Source organism: Sturnus vulgaris, chromosome Z (genome assembly GCF_052056855.1).
Source record: "Sturnus vulgaris isolate bStuVul1 chromosome Z, bStuVul1.hap1, whole genome shotgun sequence".
Classification (NCBI taxonomy): domain Eukaryota; kingdom Metazoa; phylum Chordata; class Aves; order Passeriformes; family Sturnidae; genus Sturnus; species Sturnus vulgaris.
The window spans coordinates 18,739,333-18,745,289 of record NC_142283.1 but is presented as its reverse complement, the minus strand read 5'-3'; the positions used below and the strand labels follow the sequence as shown (position 1 = coordinate 18,745,289).

Here is a 5,957-nt window from a genome sequence, read left to right as displayed (position 1 = left end):
CTGGAAGAGGAAGAATGGGACAGAAAAGAGAAAGCAGAAGCAGTGAGTTCATGTGATGCACTTTCTCCTAAAACAAATTTCCTCAAAAAGGAAAGAACTTAAAATCAATCTCACAAAGAGCAGTGGTAAACATCTTTACATACCTGTCACACAACTGAAAAGCCAACTTCAGTTTAACAAATGACATACTAAATTATACAAAACTAAGGGAGATCCTCATGACACTGGGGCACTGGAGATTTGTGAAAAGCATTGAGATTAAAGGTAATAGGCTTTTTACAACAAAGGCAAGGTGGAAGGATTTTCTGGGATCTCAGTGTTGTGTGCAAGGCCCAAACTCAGTAATAAGCCCACTTGTGAATTGTTTCACTTGTGAAACCAGAGGTTGTACTAGTTACACTTTCTTCCTAAAAAAAAAGAGCTAAAGCATCACATTTATTACAGTAATATTTATCTTTAATCAGACACATTTTTAAAGAGTGAAATAAATATAGTCAGAATGTACAGTACAAAATAATGCAGCAAATCCTACAAAATGACATGTAAAATTACTACAGAGCAATGTGCAATTTACAAATGTGCAAGAATAAAGAAAATATAGTTAATATGTTCACATCAGAAAACATGGAAAAAACATGATTATACAGCCTCGTATGTCATCAAACTGTACCTTGACATTACAAGTACAATTATGACCTTGTCTTTTCATTTTGCAGAAAAATCAAATTCTGGAAACAATTTTACACCGCTTTAAAAGGCTATCCTCATAAATCTTTACAATCAACAACCTATCAAAACATAATATTCAGATGCTACCACTGTGATAGCTGTTACTCACAGCTGATTTTCTCGCTGATCATAAAAGAAGCATAAAAAAGAAAAGCTTTAGAAGTGTTGTGTGTTTTCTTAGCACAAGCAAACTATCTGCTTGAACAAGAATACAGCTTAAAGCATATAGGTGGAACTGTGATAAATCTGAATGTGATAAATTGTAATGATTTTAGAAAATTAACAGCAAATGCAAAGAAGGAAAAATATAATTATTTAACTATTTTCCGAAATTGAATGTGGAACACTTTTTGTCTCTCTTCCACCAAACAAGCAGAAGAGGGGAAAAAACCCCAAGTTCTTTTCTATTTGGTCTCATTGCAAAACCCATACATTCTGGCATCCTTTTAGCAATGCCATAGCAACTCTCGCCAGGTGTTTCCCACCCAAGGTAGACATACAAAGTGATAAGAGACCAGGTGAAGTTCCTGTTGCCTCTCTGCCATTCAGGTCAAGCTTATGTCAGGCTATGCAGCACACTCATGGCATTGCACAAGTGTTCAGACACTTGTTCCTCTCCACCCTGCAAGCCTATTAGCATGGAAGAAGGCAGCAGGGAAAGGAAGGCAGTCTCTCTTTCCCTACCCCACCTGCAGTGTTCCATGTGGTGCAGAAACACTGGTGCAGAGCTGGGCAGCTTCTCCTTTCACCAATCTAGAGAGTGCCTCTCAGGAAAGTTCGTCCCATCACCTCCATACCATATCTACATGCAGAATACAGGGAGTGATGTGCCCCAGGACCTCCCAGCAGGACAGAAGCAGGACTGAGTTTATAATCCTCATGACCAGGTCCTGCATTTTCAGAGAGAGACATCCTTCATCCACACCACTCACTCATTGAGAGGGGTTTCTCAAATCCTCTGCAGGGAAGAGGGGATCTGCAACTAAGGCCTTTGGGGGCTTCTGTAGGCAGGAAAAAGTGCTGCCACAAAGGACTGAGGTTTGCTTGAACTGTGCTCCAGGGGAAAAAGAAAGGTCACCTGCCTGTTTCAGAAACTCATTTTAATACTGATGTCAGTATCAAAGAGCTCCTAGCAGCCTGCAGTGAAGCCTCACGCTTTAGGCAATGTACATAATAGATCCTTTTAGCGTGGCTAGATGCAGGCTGGAAACAAAGAGACAGCCCTGTTCAAAGCCCCAAAACAAACATTTACTCTGGTATTTTGTTCACTGCACCCACCACCACTTATTATAGAACTGTGTAAGTAATCATTGCTTTGACTGACAGCCCACATCCCAAGTTCTATTTCAATATAAACAGCACATATAATGGCTCAGTTTTATAAATGTCATCAATCACTTCTTCTTAGAGGATAGCCTGTCACAACACAGCAGTGACACCCAGTCAGTCATTTATGTTACAGCATCTTTCCTTAATCTGCAAAGGAAATTGCCCTATCTGCAGCTAACAGTTATAAAACCCATGCTGAATTAAAAATTCTCCCAACATTACCAACACAGTACCCCAGACTGCATTCCTGCAGTGGTGTGTTGTGTGTTACTTCACAAGGCAGGTGGGAAACATTAAAAAAGAAGGTTTTCCTGCAGCCACATCAGGAGAGCTACCTCTACTTTGGCTGTGAATCCAGGCTGAAGTAGTAGTAATGGATTATTCTCTTCCTACAAGATCACTCAAATATTGGTGATGTATCATGTAACATGGCACAAATGCAGGGACTTTCCCATGTGACAGTTCCCAGATGTTTGCTTTGTCTCACTTTGCTGATCTTGCTGAATAGAGACCAAAGCTCTTTTTAATGTTCTGTGGAGCTGATGGAAACTACTGGTGGGGACCTACATTAGTTTCTTGACTACTGCAAACATAAACCTGTTTGCCCTTGAACCTCCACTACTCAGTGCGTCATCAACTCTTTAGTGTGCATGGGTAATGGACACTGAAACAATTGGGTAAAAGCACAGAAAAAATAGGGACCATGTGCTCCTAGAGAACATCTCTATATCAGAACATCCCCAAGCTGCAGATCGATGTGGGATAGGAAAATGGATAGGTGTTATATATCCTTTCACCTTTCTTATAGTCTTCTGTATGTTTCTGTTATTAGGCTTGAGGAATACAAATACTCCTGTATTATAGTCTAATTTCTCAGCTGGTTGTCAGAACCAATCGACCAAAAATTATTGTCATCATTGAACTACGAAGCCAAGCCATCCTTAGCGTCTTTTCCTTGTCATAATGCAGTCTTTGGAACTAGCAGTGCTGTTCCCCCTGTTTTATAGACTACAAGCAGAAGTATAAAAAAATGAATTGGAGATACATTTCCTGAGGTCCTGCCCCCTCAGCTGCATCACTGCAAAGGACCTGGTTATAGCTCTTGCGCTTCTCATCATACCCCACATCTGAGTTTCATTTCCAAGAAAACCAGAGTGTGGCAGAAAAAGACAGTAAAACCCACCTTACTGGGGGGTCCAGGGTAAACTCCCAACTATGAGTTTGAAAAAGTGATGAGTACTTAAGATGTTCAAGTTCAAATGCAGTGAAAGAGATAAATGACCAGGCAGAGATTAAACAGACAACCTAGTGGGAGCGGATGTCCCAGGCTAGCCCAGGACCATCAGATGATCTCTCCCACAGAGCAACAGCTGTTTTCTGATCTTTTCATAATCTGATCTTAACACAGCCAAGACTTAATATTATCAGCAGAGTTATCAAACTCAGGCTTGTTTTAATTTCAGCTCACACACATACACACACTTGGACTCCCTGAAAAGGACGTAACCTCTGTAATTACATATGGCAGGGGGAAAGGCACTTGCTTTCACGACAGACAGATACAGATTGTTAATGTTCAGAGAACATTTGTGACATCAGTGGGAGTCACAAATCTGAGTTATTATTGCAAACAAACTCTGCATAGAGTAAGCAGAGAGACCTCACAGATGTACATTAAAAGTAAGGTGGGTTTTCTTGGTGGTAATCACATCACCAGCTGAAGTCTTCTTTGCCAAATTTTTGTTCTGGCTAGGAAAATGCCTCTGCAGCAGGCCTGCTTCCACCAATATGCTTTCATTCAAGTGAAAAAGCCTAGTTAACCACAGACCACAGGTCTCTCTCTGGAGCTAAGTGCCGTCTTTCCACACCCCAGCACCTTGTAGGTTGGCTGTTGCCCCTCTGTTTTGCAATTACTGAAAAGCAGTGATATCCAACCTTTGGGCCATGGCAATATGTAGCCCATTAAAGCCATTCAAGTAAACTACAGCCTGCTCATACCTTTTTTTCCTGTGCCCTCCTGTTTCAAGAAGGTATCTATAGGCAAACAACACTCTCAAATCCACAGTCTTAGTGAGCAGAGGTCACGCTGTTGTGCGAGGGAGTTATGGTCAAGTCACAATCGGGAACAGCTGGATGAGCCTCTGACTAACGTGCCCCCCTGGAAGCCACGCTATTGCTTCCCTGTCAGAACCAGCTGAATACCACGGTCATACCACAGCATCCCAGAGTATTAGTACTTGTTCTGCATGCCAAACTTAGAAAGCTGACAGCTGGTTTTCACCATATCACAAGAATAAACCAGTGAATACTCTTCTCATGTCTTGCTGCCAAAAATGTGGGTGAGGGTAAGAGCAGAAGGTGTCCACGGCAGAAGTACCTCTAAACATTTGCGGAAACATCCTGAGATTAAGTAGAATAAATTGTTTCTGTATTTTTTCTTGAATTTCTGCCGTATCCCTCTGATGTTACTGAATTCTGTTTAACAGTTGAAGTTCCCAGTTCCCACTATATTAAGTTAAACTCTATTTTAACATCTAAAATGTTAAACTCTAGCTTAACATTTTCAGAAAAGGCTTTCATTAGCATGTAAAATCTGTAGTATTAGAGAATTAATTAATATCCACTTATGAAAGACACTATGTTTTTGGCAAAAAAAATTATACTTCTATTCAGTTAACCTCCTCCAATGAAATTATCTGCAAAATGTTTTATGATTCTAAAATTAAAAAGCTTTAGATAACATCAAAGGAAAAAAATCACAGACTGCAAACAAATGAGTATGGGAACATTTATTCATTGGTATGTCCATGAAGTAATGTCGCTAAAAAATACTTTAGTTTACTGTACATTTTTTGCAAGGTATAGAATGGTCTGATAATGAATGCTCTGATAATGAATGCTCACTCACACAGTAGAGCTGATTTCCAGTTCATGTTCTCTTTCACTACTTTCTCACAACAGCTTCAAAAGATTTGAGACACAGTTTGGCTGCTGGTAAAGCCAACAACAAAATACAGATCGATATTAATGGGACTTCTGCACAATCCTCAGATGACAGAAAATTTGTAGCTATGACAAGAGATTAAGAAGTTATGTTCTTCTATGCCTGACTGTGTCACAATTTTTTTGCAGTGGATACTAGCTATTGCTAATGAACGGTGCAAAACAGCAGCACCCTGGGAACTCCAATTTTTACAAGGCTGCTTTCCTTCTCCACCTGATGTATGTGACATCTGAGCCATTCCAGCACAAAGGTTCTAAAAATGCATTTTCTAAATAAAAAATGTTCCCACTGGTTCACTTCATCTAGTTGTCCGGTTTTGGTTTCATCAGGGTAGTGGAAAAGAGAAGTGCTACATTCCAGTTTTACCTTGCATTTCCCTTCTTCCACCGAACAATTTCAGTGGCATTTCTATGGTATAAGGTCATAGAGTTTCTTATCTCCTTTTGAAGCTGTTCTGAGATGCACTGGCATGAACTGCTGCATTGCAAAAGGGGATGTATTTCCTCTGTACCCACAGTGGGATATTTATCTAGATTCAATTTCCATTTGACAGGAAGAAGTATGTCAATTCCAGCTCTCCCAGGCTTGCCCAACAGTGCAACACTGCACAGCAGGATGCTACAGCTTGGACACAACAGGGAGAACAGCAGAAACAGAAAATATTTTGAGAAACCCATATATCTGGTATTTAGGTGATGTACAGGCAAAATATACTCAGCTGGCAGTTGGAGTGGAATCTGCTATTTCACCTGGTCCATTCTAAGTCAGTCACCTGGACTGTAACTAACTGTAACTAACCCAACTATCTCCAGGTCTACCTTCCATGCCTCATCCCACTCTTATTTCCATAGCTATTATCTTTACAGGAGGTACATATAAACAAATTATTTAAACC

General features: G+C 40.3%; 1 protein-coding gene across 1 annotated transcript in view; it reads right to left on the bottom strand.

The window, feature by feature from the left end:
* The window catches only part of KIAA1958 (KIAA1958 ortholog), a 66,695-nt gene that overhangs the window by 15,940 nt on the left and 44,798 nt on the right, over positions 1-5,957 (bottom strand). The gene's annotated exons all lie outside the window — the stretch shown is intronic.